General features: G+C 43.8%; 1 long non-coding RNA gene across 2 annotated transcripts in view; it reads right to left on the reverse strand.

The window, feature by feature from the left end:
- LOC123372336 overlaps positions 1–20,459 on the reverse strand; it is an 81,697-nt gene that overhangs the window by 21,166 nt on the left and 40,072 nt on the right. Inside the window, exon 1 of one of the 2 annotated variants that reach the window (XR_006580220.1) lies at positions 8,940–9,205. The exons of the other annotated variant lie outside the window; for it this stretch is intronic. This is a non-coding gene — a long non-coding RNA (uncharacterized LOC123372336). Of the gene's footprint in view, positions 1–8,939; positions 9,206–20,459 lie in introns of those variants that run through there. 2 annotated transcript variants of the gene reach the window in all.

Consider the following 20,459-nt stretch of genomic DNA (forward strand, 5'->3'; position numbering starts at 1 on the left):
TTTTCTACTCCAAGGCTGCATCTGCGCTACAAGCTAGTGGGGGTGATTCACATGCTTGTGTACACATACTCATGCTAGCTCGCGTTCAGCTAACTTGAGCATAGACAGCAGTGCAGCCCCAGTAGCAAGGCTGAACTGTGCCGAGTACAAACCCACCTGACCCCGGTGGGTATGTACTTGGCCCTACTCAGCTGTACCTGCACTGCTGCTACCCATGCTCTACTGCTATTTATATGTCTGCTAGCTCGATGAGATCTATTGCAAGTATGTGTACGCGAGGAGCAGGGGAATCACAGCCCCAGCTAGGGTTGCCAACTGTCTAATTGCACAGACCCAAACACCCTTGCTCTGCCCCCTGCCCACCCTTCCACAAGGCCACACCCATTCCCCACCCCTTCTCCGAGGCCCCGCCTCTCTCACTCCAGCTCCCCTCCCTCCATCGCTCGCTCTCCCCCACCCTCACTCGCTTTCACTGAGCTGGGGCAGGGAGTTGGGGTACAGGAGGGGTGTGAGCTCTGGGATGGGGGGTGAGGCCAAGGGGTTTGGAGTGTGGGAGGGAGGTCCGGGCTGAGCCTGGGGCAGAGGGTTGGGGTGCAGAAGAGGGTTCAGGGTGAGGGCTCTGGGACGGAGTTTGGGTATGGGAGGGGGCTCAGGGATGGAGCAGCGGGGTTGGGAGCGGGAGGGGCCTCAGGGTGCGTGCTCTGGGAGGAAGTTTGGGTGAAGGATGGGGTTCTGACCTGGAGTAGGGGGTTCAGGCTCTGGGAGGGGGTTTGGGTGCAGAAAGGGGGTCAGGGATGGAGCAGGGGGTTGGAGTTCAGGAGGGGGTTTGGGGTGCGGGCACTGGGACAGAATTTGGGTGCTGGAGGGGGCTCAGGGCTGTGGAGGGGGTTCAGGAGGGGGTTCAGGGCTGGGGCAGGGGGCTGCGGTTCAGGAGAGGTGCTGGCTCCAGGAGGAAATTTGGGTGAGGGAGGGCTCTTAGGGCTGGGGCAGAGGTGCAGGAGGTTTGGGGTGCTCTGGCCAGGTGGTGCTTGTTTAAAGCTGTTCAATGCTCCCTTATAAAGTCATTTGGCAGCCGCCTGCTTTGTCCACTGCTTGCAGAAAGAACAGCACGTTGGAGCTAGTTGGTGGCGGCTTGGAACCAGGGTGGACCAGCAGCCCCCTATCAGCTCCTCCCTCCCCTAAGTTCCCTGTGCGGCAGCCGCCCAGCAGGCTATCAATTGCCGGCAGTTCAGCTGTCCCTCCCCCCACTGCCATGTGCTGCTCCTGCCCTCTGCCTTGGAGCTGCTCCTGGGAGCCTCCTGCTTGCTGTGCAGGTGGGAGGGAGGGGAGAGGGGTGCTAATGTCAGTGTGTCCCTCTCCCCTCCCCGCTTCTGCTCCTTTACCCCATCCAGCCATCTCCACAGAGCAGCGGGGACATGACAAGGCTCAGGACAGAGGGAGCTTGCTGGCAGCAGCTGCTGTCTCAACTTGCTGATCAACTTAAAAAGATAGTGTACTTAGAGTGGGGTCAGCGTACTTAAAGGGGCAATGCAGTCTCTCTCACATACACACAGACACACACACAGTGTGCGTGTCTGTCTCTCTCTGCCATGCTGTCTCCCCTCCCTCCATTCATGCTGCCTTGTAGAGTGTGAGGCTACATTAGCAACGTGTCAACCCTTGAGGGCTCAGCCGAGTGCTAGTTTATCATTTAGCAGTAAGGCATTCCCTGGGAAATATCCCACCCTCTAACTTCACCACCTCAACCAACCTTCACAAACATCATTGCACTGTACAGTATTAAAATGTTTAAAACTGTGTGTGTGTGTGTGTGTGTGTGTGTGTGTGTGTGTGTGTGTGTGTGTGTGTGTGTGTGTGTGTGTGTGTGTGTGTGTATTTATATATAGTCTTTTGGCAAAAAAAAGTTTCCCTGGAACCTAACCCCTGCTATTTACATTAATTCTTATGGGGAAATTGGATTCACTTAACATTGTTTCACTTAAAGTCGCATTTTTTCAGGAACATAACTACAGCATTAAGAGAAGAGTTACTGTATTGCAAAAACAATACTCCCAAGAAGTTCTAGGCACAGGGTATTCATGTATGCAGATTCCAGAAGATGCAGGTACCCCCTAACACAAAGGAATGGCATAAACACAACACTGGGAAATGGAATAACAACACACCAACCCCAAGTGAAGCAAGGATGGGAACACCTGACAGGATAAGACGATGAATGAAAATGTTTTGTTTGAATCAGCAGGTACAATGTGTAGGGTTGGTAAATAACCAAGTCAGAAGGATAATATGTAACTTGTTTGTATCAGTGTATAAAAGAAGGTTCACAGAGCAGGTGTCTTTGTCTGGCTGAAGAGGGAATAGAAAGTCCTGTTGTTCAGTGAGCTGGTCCATTGTAACAGGCATACATGTGGTCCTATAAAGTCTACGGGATACTAGAACCTTGCCTCGTTGACAATAAACCTAACCGAGTGCCTTCGCTACCGAACCAAGTCTGTGGTCTTCTTGGGCAGTTTGATTGAGGTCTCCTGTGTCAGCTATCTGCACCGAGCTGGCACAGCACACATTGAGAACACACACGTAGCCAGCAACCAACAATGTTATCTAAAACAAGCTTGAATATCTGGATCAAATACAACTGAACAGCATCATGGAATTAGCACATTTGCAAATGTAGAAAGGATTTCACACTTTTTGTGCAGTATGATTGTGATCATTGATGGGATATGGTCTCTCTCTCTGGAGCTTCATTCTCAAAAGTCAGGAAATGCCAAAGTTCAGATTCAATAAGCAGCCTTAACTAAGCCCCTTGTAATAGAGGACGAAATGGGAATACTTTGTTAACAATTTCTTAAAAATAGGATTTGTAAAGATATATACAGTTTCTAGAATATATTTCTATTCTGAGCTCCTCAGAGGAAGAACTCTGCCTACTTCTGTTTGGAAAGCAATTCATGGGGCTGATTGAATATTTTCCCTCAAAACTTTCTTGATGGTGTTTTTGACTAAAAGAAAATATTTGTGGAAAGGATCTGCTTTCCTCCAACAATGTATGTTTTTCCCCCTTTGGAAAACTGAAAACTCAAAAAGCAAATATTTTCAGCCAAAACCCAAAACATTTTCCATATTCAGCTGCTGATTTTCAGTTTTGCTTACCAAAAATTGAAAAATGTTCATTTTTAACTTTTCACTAAAAAGTTGGTGTTTTTCCAATGAAAACCTTATTAAAAAGTAAATGTTGTCAACATTTTGTCAACACACAAAACTAATGTGACAAAACCAACAATTATTAACGATGGATGCCACCAGAAAGCAATAGTGATGAGTACTTCTTAATGATATGAGCACTAGAATTGGGCAAGTTATCAAATATATTACTTATTAAGTTTCACTCTTCCTTCTGTCTCAATTGGCCACGAACAATTTGCAGTTTTCTCAAATGTATCCATGATTCCCAAGGCTTCAACAAGTAATTTTGGTTTGTACACAGCTTGTTTGAAACGGTTGAGAGTATTCAAATGTATGCAAGCCTGGATTAACCAATTTGCACTTGCCCTAACCACCAGATCTGGGTGGGTGTCAGTGCAAACAAGAGCATGAGGTCACAATGCTGCTCAGCTTTGGCCCAGCCACCCCTCCGTCGCCAATGTGGAAGGAAAGAGGGAGTAGCAGGCTTAATTTGAGTGAAGGGTGGCAATTTCCACAGTGCACAGAGCCACAAAATTCGTTAACCTAGCACTGCTCATGCGTTTGTTTTCTGATTCCATGAGTATAACTATTAAACTCATACTTCTGGTGCAAATACTTTGCTTACAATGACAAATTCTATATTCTTTTTCTGCAAATAGTCTGCCACGCTATTCCCACCAACTAACACTTTATTCCACAAGCAGTCCCATGGGGAGATATTCCTCACTGGGAGTAAAGGTTGCAAACTGATACCTAGTATTTAACTGGTCAGCAAACAATTACAAATATATCAGTTGAGAAACATTTTTAGAAGAACGTGCTGTTTGTTGGCTGGATCATTTGAGAACACCCAGTTCTATTTTTCACCCTGAAAACTATCTGTTGAAAATTAATTTATTTTTGAACTGCGAGTTTAAAAAAAAAGCTTTATCGTCCCATAAACTCGCAAACAGCTAAACAGATTTTGATCAACCCTTCCAGAAAACTTCACCTCTCCAGTGAGGTTAAGCATGGCAACTTTCTTTTGAAAAGGTTAAAAAATTCAGAAAGTTCTGGGATCCTGAAAGTAGTGGGTTATAATGAAAAGCCGGACATAACCTTAGTTATAGTGAGCGCATGCCTGCCTCTGTTATAATAATGGTCTGGTATGTGATACTCAAACATTGAAATTATGGAATAACTGTCCAGGTTCTGGGATTTGGACTAGATTGTGCCCCTAGTTGTTAGCTTGTAGCAAGAGGCAAACTAGCACTATACTACACAAAGGGGAGCACTAGAAGCACTGCGTCTTGGAGAAAGAGAGCACCTTCCACGATGCAGTGGTTGCACAGTGGGAAACAGATTGTGACACGCCCCTTTAAGGGACTGCAGCATATTCCTCTACTGAGCAGTCAGACAGCTCTGCTGGTCAGTATATTAGGAGAAAAGCCAAAGCTGTGCTTTCTCTGCATTCCTCCTAGTCACTTTTTGGGTGATTTGCTTCAGGAGGAGAAGGAACATTCAGATCTTCTCCATCCTCCCTCCATCCACCAGCATACAGACTAGCCATGCTCAGTCCGGACTGAGAGAGACATTCCCTGTTGCATCTTTGTTCTCTATACAACTGAGAACAAGGATGGGATCCTAATCCAGGAATACTATGGAATAGACTGAGCCGCTATAACTTGCAGCAATGTATCCATGTCAGTAGGGCCTGTGTGTTTATCTATAGTTAGGAAGCACGGTTATGTAGAATACGAGGAAACCCCATATTCACAATGGGGTTCCAAACTTCTCAGTCCCCGCCTCCAGTCTGCAATCTCACCCTATTACCCAGAATGTTTTAAAACAAAATACAACATTTTGAACAGTGATAAAAATACATCAGCCCCTGTGGAGTGCTAACAAGCTGTGCACACAGCCCACGCAAGGTACTTTTTCAAACCTTGATCTGCAAAGACATTAAGCAGACATCCATTTATGAAATCTTCCTCCTCCCTCTTATACCTCTTCCTTTGAACTGTATATTAAAAGGGAGACTTTGGAAGCACCCTCTGTTGTCTAGGAAGTTTTCCAGTGCAAGTTTTACTAAAGTGAGGCACCTAAAATATTTTTTAGTTCTATCAGCAGCACTAAATATCTGTTGTGAACTAATCTCACTTGGCAGGCAGCTCAGGTACAAAACAGCACTTTGTGCCACAGCTGGCTGCTCATTTCCTAATACATTGAAGTGTTTTCCCTTGAGCCTATGGGCCAGCCATCAAGCAAAAATTCTTCCAGTGTTATAAATGCAGATTGATTCTGCCTCAGTCTTGTTGCTTCACTCTAAGGCTAATGACAAAGACCCTTTTTAATCTATGTGCTCTACTGAATGTCAACTCTTTCTTGATGCAGTGCACTGCCCCTGCTGTTCTGAGTACTGTTACACATACTTTTTTTTATGATAGAGCAGCAATGGACGTCCAAAGAACCCAGAAGCCTCGTATGCCCTGCGTGCAGAAGAAAACCCTGAACAGTTTATTACGGGATGCTCGTAAATATGTTTGGATCTGATTTTCCTCTGCCTTACTCCTTGCACAGTCATTTAACCCTATGCAAAATGCCACTATTCTGATTTTGTAGTGCTTTGCACAAGTGAGTGAGACCACTCCAGAGAAAAAGGCAGTGGAGAATCAGGCCTATTTGTGTCTCTTCATTTCCTTGGGCAATACTATATGTTACGCTCTATATTCAGGGTGTGCTTCCAGATAGAGCCCAAAAGCAGTGTAGGAGAAAGAGAAAAGAAGAACTGACATAGCCTGTTGGACCTTGAAATTCTATATGTGTAGAATGAACTTTCATTTTGACCCTTGAAAGAGAACAAACAATATATTCTGTCCCCGCTTTTCAACTAGAGCTGTTGAAAAACATCTCAAGTTTATTTTCCCCCCAAAAAATATCTAAACACAAAGGGAGAGGGAATGCAAAGAAGGTAAAGATTGCTTGATGTTGAAATGAAATTTTTATGTAATTTCAAATTATTGTCTTTGAAAGATATTAAAACATAGTTGAAATGGAACTGCTTAGCTGAAACAATTTGACAAACTGCCTTTTTCAACTAAAGAACTACTTCGCTTGAAAAATTTGAACCAGTTCTATTTCTTGTATTTTAATTATGGTGAAGTTCATGATCAGTTTCCAGTGAATATGAACCATATTTTTGTTACCACTGCTGCAGTTTTCCTTTTGCTTTCAAGTTTCAATATATTTTTGTCATCAGCTACTATATACAAAAGAGGATGTACAAGTCCATGCTCATACAAAATATTATCAAGCATTTTACTTAATCATAGAATCATAGACTATCAGGGTTGGAAGGGACTTCAGGAGGTCATCTAGTCCAACCCCCTGCTCAAAGCAGGAACAATCCCCACCTAAATCATCCCAGACAGGGCTTTGTCAAAGCTCATATTAAAAACCTCTACGGAAGGAGATTCCACCACCTCCCTAGGTAACCCATTCCAGTGCTTTACCACTCTCCTAGTGAAAAAGTTTTTCCTAATATCCAACCTAAACCTCCCTCACTGCAACTTGAGACCATTACTCCTTGTTCTGTCACCTGCTACCACTGAGAACAGTCTAGACCCATCCTCTTTGGAACCCCATTTCAGGTAGTTGAAAGCAGCTATCAAATCCCCCCTCATTCTTCTCTTCTGCAGACTAAACAATCCCAGTTCCCTCAGCTGCTCCTCATAAATCACATGCTCCAGCCCCCTAATCATTTTTGTTGCCCTCCGCTGGACTCTCTCCAATTTTTCCACATCCTTCTTGTAGTGTGGGGCCCAAAGCTGGACACAGTACTTCAGATGAGGCCTCACCAATGTCGAATAGAGAGGAATGATCACATCCCTCGATCTGCTGGCAATGCCTCTACTTATACAGCCCAAAATGCCATTAGCCTTCTTGGCAACAAGGGCACACTGTTGAATCATATCCAGCTTCTTGTCCACTGTAACCCCTAGGTCCTTTTCTGCAGAACTGCTTCCTAGCCATTCGGTCCCTAGTCCGTAACAGCGAATGGGATTCTTCCGTCCTAAGTGCAGGACTCTGCACTTGTCCTTTTTGAACCTCATCAGGTTTCTTTTGGCCGAATCCTCTAATTTGTCTAGGTCCCTCTGTATCCTATCCCTACCCTCCAGCGTATCCTACCACTCCTCCCAGTTTAGTGTCATCTGCAAATATGCAACATGTTTTGCATAGAATAGAAATTAAGTTAGACACTACATATGCTAGAACATAAGACACCAAAGAAGAATTGGTTACAAGTTTACAACAAGCAGGAGAAAAGGTTTGACAGAAGTAAACTCCAACAGGCCTAGTACATGTTTGCTTCTATTAAAAGATTTCAGCTTATATCAGACAAGAGTGAACTCCAGCTGCAGAGGGTGTGGTGGGTTTTCAGGAATGGTACAGGAATCAGCAAGACATGAAAACCATAAATCTTGCAATTGGCTGAACTATACTGAATGAGTTGCATTGGCAAAGATGGCACTACAGCACTTTTGCATATCTCTAACTTTAGAGTCAGCTGGGCTGCCCACTTTATATCGGGCTGTCTATGGCTCCAAGGGGCCACTGCGGCATCTGGAGATCAATGGGGCGTAGATTGTCTAACATGGCATGACCCAACAACCAGATAGCTTATAAAAGCACTGTCATCAAACTAGCATTAGAAAGAATCACCAAGAAGATTCCGAGCCATCACCTAGGACATCCAAATATCTTTAAAATTAGATCTGAGCTTGAATCAAACCCTCAAATCTGGATCAGAATAATGCCAATTTTGCAGAAGTTCAAAACTACATGGATCCATGTTTTGCAGATGAGGCCTCTCTATAGTCAAAATAATCACAACCTTGAGGGCTGTTTGTGGTATCTCTCTTACATTATTGCAAGGACCAAATCAGGGGACTACACTTCTTGAAATGATTCAGAGTCCAGTGTGTAACCAACGTCAAAATAGTAACAAAAAAGCCATCCTGCCCACAACCCTTCTCCATTGCCATACTCCCACCTTCCCATTATTTCCCTCCCTGCTTTTGGGCTCATTCCTATTATCTTGAAGAAATTTCATAACAGATGTGCAGTCTGTTGCGTGCCCACTACCCACAAGCTAAAAAGGAATTTTTCTGCTTCCTATATTACAACAGATTCACTCAGCCAATGGCAACAAGTTTTCAGGCACAAGGAATAATCAAGTATGATCATGACCCCAGAGCAGAATTACCATTATACAAGGTCCTGGTAGTACTGATAAAGTGTATGAAAAATTAGTTGGCCTTCAGCAATTTAGTCTAGTCATCCTTCATAGTGCCCTGCATCTAAATGTATTCCTGGCAAGGAAAAACATATTTCAGAATGAGAAAAAAAACCCAAAAAACAAAAACAAACAAACAAACAAAAACTTTGTTGCTTAAAGGGTGGAGCATTTAAAGGGCTTAGCTACAGCAGATCTTCCTAGTGTAAAGAATGGTGTGCCGCTTTGAAAATGATATACATTGAGCCCAGATGTACATATAATATTTTTTAAAAAGGATGAAAAAGGCAAGAACTACCTTAAGTTCAGGAACTGGATTTACTGAAGTGTAATATACAAGTTAGATCTAGTTAGCAGAAAAGGACTATTCAGTGAGAATCACATTAAACTTCCTGATCTCTAACTTGCTAGTGGATACAGCTCCTCTGTTCCTGCCATGAGGCAGGAGTATTTTAGCAAGAAATACTTACAGACTTACCATACACAACGTGGATCTGATTTTGAACTGGCTGCTGGAAGGAGGAGCTCCTCTTTCTGCTTGACTAACAAATCAGCTTAAAAATGCTGCTTGCTAGGGCTACAATCCTGCATCAAGCTCCATGTGGGTGGTCTGCCTTTGTCCATGCAGCGCTCTAATTAAGTTAAAAATCATGATGTATATCCACCTCCCAACCAGTACTCTTCTTTTAAATCCATTTTGACAAATACATTCCCTGAACTGAAGCCCATACAGGCACAGGAGCCCACTGCTGCAGAGCTTATTGCAGGATCAGAGGTCTGGGATAGCTTTTTTAGTGACAGCAAATATTATATCTAATGTACTGGAGCCAGGTAGGAAGGAACACACACAAGTCACTGCCCCAGTTAAGCTCATATCTCCCAGCGGTCCCAGGTTTCATGGGACTGTCCCACTCTGGCCCCCAAAACCTCTTGTCCTGGTTGAAGGAGAACATTTCCCACATTCAGTGGTGCCCACAGCTGTGCATTACGCATAGCGCGCACTATTGGCAGAGGCAGAGCAAGGGAGGACAGCACCTTCAGCTGCTCCTATGCATGCTCAGCCCCCACAAGTATGCTCAATGGCTGAATGGAAGCTCAGGAATGGGGAACAACACGGACTGAGCATGGCGTGAGCCCAGCAGGCAAGATGCTGGGGCCAGTGACTGCAGCAAGGCCGGCTCCACAGTGATTGGTGGCTACCAACTGCTTCCTGCTTTAGCTACGTGCAATCTTGGGAGGTACAGGATCTAAATTGATTGGGTGGGAGAAAGAGAGACTCATCCCCATATTACAGACGGGGAACAGAGGTCAGCATGGTCTCGGCATACCAGCAGCGTAACCATTGTCAATTGGCTTTAGGCATCAAGCAAAGGAGTGTGTTTTAAAGGAGATTTTGAAGGAGGGACAAAGTTGTAGCTTTGTGGAGGTTTATGGGGAACCCTTTTAAAGTTCCCATGCTGCCCCTCACACTTGGACTTTGCTACCATATCCCAGCTATTATTATTCAATGAATTGAAATCAGACAGCCCTAGGAATTCTATACATTTGCAGACTGGGTGAAATGCAAGTCCAAATCACCTTGATCTGACCACATAGCCAGTCACCACCAAACCCAACAGAGGGAGTTCAATCACATGTATTTAGTCTTTAAGCTTTCATTAACATGACTACTACTCTGCTAATTCCTGAAATGCAGAGAACAGATGATTTTTGAAAATAGCTTAAAACCAATAAATCCTCTTCAGAATTATACCCAATAAGCTACTGCATCACATTCAGGCAGTCCGGTGCTTTTTTCCACATGCTCACATTGTTGTGATATAAATGTTTATCCCCACTCTGCCTGAATGCTTGTTTTATTACCTTAGATACACCGGGCTACAGATTAAGGAACACATACTGTAGATAACACCACATTCACCTCTTTTCTCATTAGCAGAGACATATCTTGGTAGAGCTGGTCAATGAATACGCGCAAACTCTGATTCATTTGACTAACTCAGACAGATCCATTTCATGGATTTATTTTTTATAGCACCTTTGACCAGAGTGAGGGGAAAAAATAACAGAAAGGAACCACAACCAAATAACCCAACAATATCCATAGTTAAAAAAAAATAAAAAATCAGCAACCGGCTATCCTGAAAGAGATGGAGATCAAAACAGAGTGGTAATTAAACAGAGGGAAGGGAAGACACTTTAAATCACTAAAAGAAAATTACACTGAGGAGAGAGAGAGATAGATTTTGAGTTGGGGTTGAAAACAATAGAGAAAGTCAGGAAAACAGAGTGGAAGGAAGTTGCAGAGAACTGAGGAATGTCACTTTTAAGGCATGCAAATTAGGGGGATAATCCAACACTATTTCATTATTTGGGGAGTGCAGGAAGAATCCGGCTTGATGCTTTTCAAAGCCAACATAGTCATGGCTGCAAATACTTTCCTCCATTCCATAGCATAGGACCCACCCTTTGACAGACCATCAACTGCTAGCATTGTAAAACAGCTACATTGGGCACTGAAAAGCACAGATCTTCAAAAGGAAACTCCCTGTTTATTGCCCTGATACAAAGTCCAACCACGTCAATGGAAAGACTCCCACTGACTTCAGTGGGGTTGATAACAGGCTTTATAGGGGATATTTGCAAACGGGGATCTGACACTCCAACCCCTGACTTTCAGGGAGAGTTGGGAGTCTACGTCTTTGAAAATCTTCCCCTATTCAGTCTGCTTTTCGGCACAATACCCAAGAAGAGGGCCTAGGTGCCTACATTTTCAAGCCAAGCTACCTTCCTGCCCGCCCGCCCGCACACAACTACAGGTGTTTGGGTGGGTTTACCCCAACAAATTAGTGTGGCCCACTTAGTTTCATAGCAAGCCTAGTTGTGATCTCTGTGTTCAGACAGCAACAAGCTTTGCTACCACTGATACACAATCTTATATTGGCTTAGGTCAGACTTTCTGGGCAGGTCGACACTACCACTTAAGCCACTGTAACTTACTCACTCAGGAGTGTGAAAAAGACACACACCCCCACGCACCGTAAGTTACAGCAACCTAAGCGCTGTCCACAGCAGCCGTATGCTGGTGGGAGATGCTCTCCTGTCAGCATAGAACATCTTCACCAGGTGCACTATGGTGCAGCTGTAGTGCTTCTAGCACAGACCTGCCCTCTGAAATCCACCATGAATGCAGCATGTGCACTGCATCACCGAACACACATTGAAAATATATTACCAACATTTTATATTGAACTCTTATTACATTACCAAACTATACTAATATGTACAATATATGGGACATTTCACATGTTATTCCTATACTTACAGCTGTATTTTAGTATGTTGTATCAGTTATCTGTTGTATTTTTGTAATCATGATTCATTTCATACAAGGCTAGATTGTTGCAACTTTACAATCTGTCCTGAGTAAAGGGCAGCACACAGCTATACTGCTCCAGGAGTGGAGCAGAGAATGAACTGACTCAGGGTCACAATTCCGACCCTGCAATTGCTCACCATCTTACTAGGGGCAGCTTCACTTCCACATTCAAGGACTTTAACAAAATGGTGGTCATCTTCCCTGACTTCAGCTCCATTGAAAGTCATGGAGATAGCAACTATGTTGAGTAAATGAAAATTCATGAGATGAAGTCAAGAAACATGCTTTCATGTTAAAGATAAAGAGATTCCAGAATTCACAAGACTCACAGTAAAATCACAAGAGACGGCAATGCTGAGGATGTATATTATGAAGATGGACAAAATCTACTCTGAGTGACCCCTCTTTTTGGGAAGGCTTTTAACACATCAGGGCCAAAGGAGGATGTGAATGCTTTTTTTCTAGAAGGGAAGCTCATCTGTCAAAAGTTTTGGAAAGGTTGCCTCTTAAGTGGTGGGCACTTAAGAGCTGGGTTCATTTTTTAGAGTTCTCATTTAAGCAAATATGCACAATACAACTCTGAAAACTTGGCTCTCAAAATAACTGAGATATATTAATATTTCTTTCTTTAAGAATGCCTTGTATGTGCCAATGGAAAGTAAAGCCATCACCCCGCCAAAAAAACCTCTCTCTTCATTATATATTAGCAATAATGACTAGACAGAGGACATTTTCTGGGAATTAATGGCTGACGGAGATTAATGGCTCTGCTATTCTTTGTGCCATCAACTCCTCCCAGCCAGTCATTAATTCCAAGGAAATGCCCCACACCTCAATCATTATTGCTTGAGTATGATGTGTTCAGCAAAAAAGTTGTCATTGCAGTCTTAGCTGTACTTTCCCAAGCAAGATGCAGCAACTGCGGCAAAGCATTTATGGTATTATTGCCTCTCTTTCATACATCTTAAAGATCTCAGTCTCAATTTAACCACACATCCAAAATCACCAGACTATTACAAAATACTGAATTCAGAAAGCTTCTTTATCAGAACACCCTGGGCTAGACTGGTACAGCCCTTACTCGGCCATGCAGTTTTAAAATGGAGAAGTAACCCCACCTCCATTCCCTTACTTAGCTCTTAAGGCCTGCTGCTAACACAATACTCCCTGGCTGTGGGTAAACAGGTGGGGTTGGAGAGGTGTAGAGGAGGTGGGGGTGTGGCAAGGGACTTGGCTTCACCCCTTATATGTCAGCCAGAGAAGCTGGCTGGCTACACTGCAGGGTATAAGCTGCTCTAGCTTTGTCCTCCCCACGAATCAAGATGGGGGAAGAACTGTGGCCAAGTCACCATTATTCCCAAGGCTCCTCCTGGGATTTAATGTGGATAAATGTAAAGTAATGCACATTGGAAAAAATAACCCCAACTATACATACAACATGATGGGGGCTAATTTAGCTACAACGAGTCAGGAAAAAGATCTTGGCGTTATCGTGGATAGTTCTCTGAAGATGTCCACGCAGTGTGCAGAGGCAGTCAAAAAAGCAAACAGGATGTTAGGAATCATTAAAAAGGGGATAGAGAATAAGACTGAGAATATATTATTGCCCTTATATAAATCCATGGTACGCCCACATCTCGAATACTGTGTACAGATGTGGTCTCCTCACCTCAAAAAAGATATTCTAGCACTAGAAAAGGTTCAGAAAAGAGCAACTAAAATGATTAGGGGTTTAGAGAGGGTCCCATATGAGGAAAGATTAAAGAGGCTAGGACTCTTCAGTTTGGAAAAGAGAAGACTAAGGGGGGACATGATAGAGGTATATAAAATCATGAGTGATGTTGAGAAAGTGGATAAGGAAAAGTTATTTACTTATTCCCATAATACAAGAACTAGGGGTCACCAAATGAAATTAATAGGCAGCAGGTTTAAAACAAATAAAAGGAAGTTCTTCTTCACGCAGCGCACAGTCAACTTGTGGAACTCCTTACCTGAGGAGGTTGTGAAGGCTAGGACTATAACAATGTTTAAAAGGGGACTGGATAAATTCATGGTGGCTAAGTCCATAAATGGCTATTAGCCAGGATGGGTAAGAATGGTGTCCCTAGCCTCTGTTCGTCAGAGGATGGAGATGGATGGCAGGAGAGAGATCACTTGATCATTGCCTGTTAGGTTCACTCCCTCAGGGGCACCTGGCATTGGCCACTGTCGGTAGACAGATACTGGGCTAGATGGACCTTTGGTCTGACCCGGTACGGCCTTTCTTATGTTCTTATGTTCTTATGGGGCAGCACAGTTGTACTGTTCCCTTTGTTCAGGGCTAGGTGCTAAAAGAAAGCACCCAAGCCTAACATGACGAAGGGAAGCAATGGTTAGAGCATGAGATGGGGAGTGAGAGGACCCGGATTTGATTCTCAAGTTTGCAGGTGAGTCACTGTTTCATCTTGGACACAAGATTTACAGCTTGTCTACAAACAGCAAATTGCTGCATGGCAAGTCAGGGTGTGACTCTACAGTACACTGGCCTACTGCACAACACCCTGTGTGAACACCACAGCAGTTAAAGTCCCAGGGTACGTCTACACTATGGGACTATTCCGAATTTGCATAAACCGGTTTTGTAAAACAGATTGTATAAAATCGAGTGCGCGCGGCCACACTAAACACATTAAATCGGTGGTGTGCGTCCACGGTTCGAGGCTAGTGTCGATTTCTGGAGCGTTGCACTGTGGGTAGCTATTCCGTAGCTATCCCATAGTTCCCGCAGCCTCCCCCGCCCCTTGGAACTTCCGGGTTGAGATCCCAGTGCCTGATGGGGCAAAAATCATTGTCGCGGGTGGTTCTGGGTAAATGTCGTCAGTCACTCCTTCCTCTGGGAAAGCAACGGCAGACAAGCATTTCGCGGCTTTTTTCCCTGGATTGCCCTGGCAGATGCCATAGCATGGCAATCATTGAGCCTGTTTTGCCTTTTGTGACTGTCACCGTATGTGCAATAGATGCCGCTCACAGAGGCGATTCAGCAGCGCTACACAGAAGCATGCTTTTGCTTTTGCATGATAGCAGAGATGGTTACTAGCCATACTGCACCATCTACCATACCATAAATTGGTAATAAGATGGTCATGGTTACCAGTCCTTTTTCACTGTGCCATTTGCTGCTGTCATAAGTGCCCCTGGCCGATCAGCCAGGGGCGCAAAAGCCAAAATTGGGAATGACTCCCTGAGTCAATCCCTCCTTTTTGGTATCTAAAAATAGAATCAGTCCTGCCTAGAATATGGGCAAGTGTACTAGAGAACCACTGTATCATAGAGCCAGAGAGCACAGCTGCTCTGTGTCAGATCCCACAGAAATTATGAGCTGTATGCTATTCACAGGGGGTGCTTCTGCAACAACCCCACCTGTTGATTCCGTTCTTCCCCCAGCCTTCCTGGGCTACCATAGCATTGCACCCCCACTTGTGTGATGAATTAATAAAGAATGCAGGAATAAGACACAGTGACTTGTTAGTGAGAAATGAGTGGAAGGCAGCTTCCAGCTGCTATGATAGTCCAGACAGGACAGTAAGGAGTGTGGAGAAGAGGAGCCCAGCATCCCTCTGCTAGTCCAGGGGCAATTGAATCTTTTCTTTACACATGAAGGGTGGGGGCTGATGGAGCTCAGCCCCCTGTTGCTATTATGAGGATGGTTACCAGCCATACTGCACCATCTACAAGGAAAAATTAGGGCCAGGCGCCCTTGATTGACCTCACTGATGCTAGTCGGCATGGTTACCAGCCCTTTTGCACTGCCCCATGTGCCAATAGACTGATGACGAGGACGGGTATCAGTCGTATTGCACCATCAGCCACCCATGGCGGGGGGGGAGTGAGGATGTTAGTGTTGACGGCTGCAGCATCGCGTCTATCTGCAGCATTCAGTAAAGATAGGGTGACATGTAAAAGAGTCAAGAGAGGATTGTTTTCCCTTTCACTTCTGGGGGTGGGTGGTGGGGTGCATAAATTGCCGAGCTATGCCCTGACCCACCGTGGACACGGTGTTTGACCCTAGAAGCATTTGGAGCTCAGCCAAGAATGCAAATGCTTTTCGGAGACTGCAGGAACTGTGGGATAGCTTGAGTCCTCCAGTCCATGAGCGTCCATTTGATTCTTTGGCTTTCCGTTACGCTTGTCACGCAGCAGTGCGCTGAGCCCCTGCTATGGCGTCTGTCTGGAGATTTTAAAAAAATGATTTTGAATTTCGTCTTCTGTAACGGAGCGCTGATAGAACAGATTTGCCTGCCCTTACAGCGATCACGTCCGCATGGTCCATGCGGGAGCTCTTTCTTTATTTTGATTTTTAACTGCATCGCCACACGTGCTGATCGGAGCTCCACGCTGGGCAAACAGGAAATATTCAAAAGTTCGCGGGGCTTTTCCTGTCTACCTGGCCACTGCATCCGAGTTCAGATTGCTGTCCAGAGCGGTCAGTGGTGCACTGTGGGATACCGCCCGGAGGCCAATACCGTCGATCAGCGGCCACACTAACCCTAATCCAATATGGTAATACCGATACTAGCGCTACTCCTCTCGTTAGGGAGGAGTACAGAAACCGGTTTAAAGAGCCATTAAAATCGATATAAGGTGCCTCCTAGTGTGGACGGTTGTGGCGTTAAATCGGTTTTACGCTCCTAAAACCGATTTAAACGCCTAGTGTAGACCAGGCTCCAGAGTGCGGTTTGATGGAGTCCTGTTTGACAGTGCAGTGCGCCAAGCTGCACTCCTGGATTTTCAGTGTGCTGCAGCAGTATCTGCACAGTACATTATGGGAGGGCAAGCTTGTGCACCGTAGATTCATGCCCTGGTTTGCAAAACAGTAACTTGTCATGTACACAGACACTTTGCCTCAGTTTCCCCACCTGTAAAGTGGGGATAATAAAAGCCGCCAACTTTGTGAAATGCTGAAAAAGCCCCCAGTTAAGTCCAAATAATCTTTTTTTTTTCTGTCTCACATCTGATATTTTGTTATATTGTGTGTTACCTGGGTAGGATTTCTCAAAAGTAAAATTAAAAGTTTTCCTTTTCACTACATTTTTAATGCTTTGATTGAGTTTTAGGGCGCTTTTGCATCAAGTGTATTGGAGTATGACCTAGATTATATTTGTGAGCCTAATTGGAAAAACATTACACTGAATGCCTAATAATAATATGTCACACTTGTGTTGTGATAGTTGCAGCAGTTTTAAAGAAACTAAATCAGTAGCAATTACCATTACCACTACAATGTTTTTAAATGAAGCATTTCAATTATTAAGTCTCAAATTCCATTTCATATACCCACTAAAAGCTGCATCCTATAAAAAAAATAAATTTACTCATAATAAGGTAACGTGTAAAAGTAATTTCATGATGCTTAATTTTTTATTAATACAATAACTCTTGCCAAGGTCATTAAAACTGATATTTTCTCTATGCAATTAAGGAACAGCTTCACATTTATATAACATGTTCCTATAATTTCTTGCTTAGCTCAACTGGGACAAAGTGCCACTTCAATAAACCCCAAGCTGGCTGATCTGTATGGAGTCTACATAGGCAATCTCAGGGTTCTGCCTTTCTCACCACATTCAAATGAACAAAACTGAACTCTGTGACATAATACCATGGCTGAGAATGGACTGAATCGAACTACTGTCTAGCACAACACAATATTTCAGCACAACTCATAGAATATCTGGATTGGCCTATGGGAGGTATATAAATAATTGAAAGGACAAATACTGGGGATGTAACAGCTTTGGTGGTTCATAGATTCTAAGGCCAGAAGGGACCACTGTGATCATCTAGTCTGACCTCCTGTATAACACAGCCCATAAGCTATGCTGTTGTATTCCATAACATCCCAAGGTGTAACATGGAATCCAAACCCTGCCAGGGACACTGGGACACCTGGATAACCAGTAGGTTTCCCAGTGGAAATGGAACATATGTCAAAGCTGTCAGTGTTACTGAGCCTAGATCATGGTTTTGATATATTTTAGCTAAGTGCATCACAGGCATGCGAGAATCAGGCATCAGTACAAGAAACTACCTGAATAATAGCCATCAAATTATTTATTCAAGAAATTCACAATTTTCACAGATTTGACAAAATATCCCCCCCCCATCCCACTATTCATTTCATTTATAGGAAACAGAGTAATTTGGTGCAGAATGTGATGAGCTCTTGTGTGGGTGCATAGTATGGGGGAAGAAAAAAAAAGAAAAAAAACAAAAAAAACCACCTTACCTCAACTCCTTATAGAATCATAGAAGAATCACAGAAGATCAGGGTTGGAAGTGACCTCAGGAGGTCAGCTAGTCCAACCCCCTGCTCAAAGCAGGGTCAACCCCAACTAAATCATCCCAGACACGCCTTTGTCAAGCCGGGCCTTAAAAAGCTCGAAGGCGGGAGATTCCACCATCTCCCTAGGTAACCCATTCCAGTGCTTCACCAATCTCCTAGGGAAATAGTGTTTCCTAATATCCAACCTAGACCTTCCCCACTGCAACTTGAGACCATTGCTCCTTGTTCTGTCATCTGCCACCACTGAGAACTGCTGAGCACCATCCTCTTTGCACACACCCCCTTTCAGGTAGCTGAAGGCTGCTATCAAATCCCCCTCACTCTTCTCTTTTGCAGACTAAACAAGCCCAGTTCCCTCACCTCTCCTCGTAAGTCATGTTCCCCAGCCCCATAATCATTTTCCTTGCCCGCCGCTGGACTCTCCAATTTGTCCATATCCTTTCTGTAGTGGGGGGCCCAAAACTGTGCCAGATGTGACCTCACCATTGCCAAATAGAAGGGAATAATCACTTCCCTTGATCTGCTGGCAATGCTCCTACTAATGCAGCCCAATATGCCATTAGTCTTCTTGGCAACAGGGGCACACTGCTGACTCATATCCAGCTTATATGGCCTGCGGAATGGTAAATCGCAATAGGACCGATCCAGTGCATACTGATGTCACTGAAAGGATTCCCATTGACATCAGTGGGCATGGACTGAGCACAGTTGCAGCCTGTACTTAGGGGTGGATATGAGCAAGGCAAAGCATTGGTTCAGATAAGCACCCAGTTTTTGGATGCTTATGTGACCTTTATCCAAACTATCTGAGTCTCTTGGATCTGAATATCTGGACCAGATGTCCTATGAGAATAAGCTTTCCCCCAAAAATTCCATTAGTTCCTGCTTTCCATCTCATTGAAAATGCCAGGAAAAAAGAAGTCTTGCTGTAGTACCTCAGATCTTTTACTTCTGCTCCTGTCCAGAAATGTGGTGACAAAGAATAAGTTAAATAAAATGTAACAAACTGTTGCAAACCTGGGAAAAAATCAGTTTAGGTTCCGCTGGAGTTGTGGCAAAGTTTGTGACTAGGTCTTATCCAATCCAAACGACTCATCAATCCCTCTTTGACGTTCTCTAATTCAAATCTCATAGGTTCCCATGCAGGAAAGCACCTAAGGCCAGATTTTTCAAGGCATGTAGGAGTTAATGATGCATTTGGGCACCTAGTGGAATTTTCAAAGACCCCAGGCGAGTTGGGCAATTAATTCATTAATTTCCAGTGGAAGTTAAGTGCCTAGCCTACTTAAGATGCTTTTGAAAAAATCTCACTATCTGCCTCTTTTAGCACCTAAATACTTTGGAAAATCTGGTTCTTAAGCACATGGCTTCCACAGGAACACTTGTATCATATACTTCAAGTTATGCAGCTGCATATGCACTTTGCTAGATTGATACTTTATGTGGCATTATTTGTCATTTTAAATGAAGGGAACAAAACATTTTCTTGGGCCTTGATCTGTTTTCTGGTGGGTGTTCTACTTTTTTAAGACAGTTTTCTGCTCAACGATAGCCACTAGAAAAGGATTGCAAGCCATCCCCATGAGCATGTCTTTCTAGATTAGGCCTTCATTTAAATGTGATAACATCTGGCATAGAGAGTTTGCTGAGACAGCGAGCCATGCAGGCCCTTTATTAAATATTGAACTATTGAGTAAATAATATAAATTCTACAAGTGCAGCAAGTTACTTTAAGATAATAGTACATGATTAGGAGTTCATTACATTTCAGTGAGGGGAAATTCCTGTTACATATCACTCCTAGGATAAGCAGACTAATGTATTGACTGGAAGATGATAATACTTGAGGGGAGAAGGACAGCTGGGTTTTATGTTCAGCCTTTGCAATAGCACTGGGAGGATTTAAAACTCAAACCAGTTAGTTCATTTACAGAAAGCATAACAAACTCCAATAGGGATGGGATAGGGTTATATTTTGGGAATTTTCAGCTCCATTCAAAATGGTCTTGAAATTTCCATTTGTGATTATTTGTATTACAGTAGCTCATTGAATCTCACCTGGAAACCTGAGATTAAAAGGCCAGAAGGGACCACTGGGATCATCTACTCTGATTTCTTGTAAACCACAGGCCATAAAACCTCCTCAAAATAATTCCTAGAGCATCTCTTTTAGGAAAAAAACCCCACCCAATCTTCGTTTCAAAATTGTGGATTCTCCATCACTAACCACAACCCTTAGTAAGTGGTTAATTACTCTCACTGTTACAAATGTATGCCTTATTCCAGTCTGAGTTTGT

This window comes from Mauremys mutica, chromosome 6, assembly GCF_020497125.1.
Source record: "Mauremys mutica isolate MM-2020 ecotype Southern chromosome 6, ASM2049712v1, whole genome shotgun sequence".
Classification (NCBI taxonomy): Eukaryota; Metazoa; Chordata; order Testudines; family Geoemydidae; genus Mauremys; species Mauremys mutica.